The sequence below is a fragment of the Macadamia integrifolia genome, chromosome 9, assembly GCF_013358625.1.
Source record: "Macadamia integrifolia cultivar HAES 741 chromosome 9, SCU_Mint_v3, whole genome shotgun sequence".
Lineage (NCBI taxonomy): Eukaryota > Viridiplantae > Streptophyta > Magnoliopsida > Proteales > Proteaceae > Macadamia > Macadamia integrifolia.
In genome coordinates, this window is record NC_056565.1 from 22,895,053 (window position 1) to 22,896,032 (window position 980).

A 980-nucleotide genomic window follows, 5' to 3' on the forward strand; every position below is an offset into this window, starting at 1 on the left:
TTTTTTTTTTTTGGTAATGGAATTTGGACAGTCATTGTCATCAATAAGTGAAGCAGAGCCTCACTTGCAAAACCATACTTAAAAGCAACACAGACGTAGCTGGGTTCTGTCTTATTTGCAGCTGTAATGGAAGGACTTATCTTTGGAGTTGTTTTGGTCTCATTCTTGCTGGAACTCCAACAGTCAAATAAAAAATGGGTAATTTATAATGTCATCCCTAAAGAATGTCAGTATTATAGAGACACACCTTCTCTTTCATCAAATTACGCTTAGACCCCTTATCCATTAAGTAAAGATTTGAAATGACATTTTTACCCTTTTAACTAAAACAAATAAGAAATCATATTTTACCTAAGTTACTTCTCACAGACTGTTAATCATGAGTTGTGACCATCCGCAGCTACCGCCGGTGGTTCCAGCTTCTTCTCCGGTGGAACTTGTCACTCTCTCTCTCTCTCTCTCTCTCTCTCTCTCTCTCTCTCTCTCTCTCTCTCTCTCTCTCAACCTCGAGGCCAAAATGGCTACATTTCATATCCCACAGATAAGTTTGGTTGAGAAAGGCAGGAGGATGCCAAGGAGACTAAACTGAAAAAATCTTAAACAAAGCACCGCTATGGCATCTCTCCTCTCTCTCCCTTCCTCGTCTTTCTTCTCATCTTTCCTCTACTCTGCTAAAGCTCAATCTTTCCCAAGAAAGAGACAAACTCTTCATTTTACAAAGTCTCCCATTGTCAATTCACTCAGCTCGCCTAGAATTGAGACACTTCCACCAGTCGTGCAGAGCTTCTGGAAGTGGGTTGTGAGGAAGGGGTGATTTCGGCAAAATCTTCGCTGGTAATGCCCGGAATTGTACCGGAAGGACTGGGTCTGGTTGCTCAGAGGGATATACATTTAATTAAGAAGACGAAAATGCAGAATATAAGTCCAAAAAAGAAACTAACTGACTCCAGTGGTCGTGTGGATACTCCGTCCAATGAGGA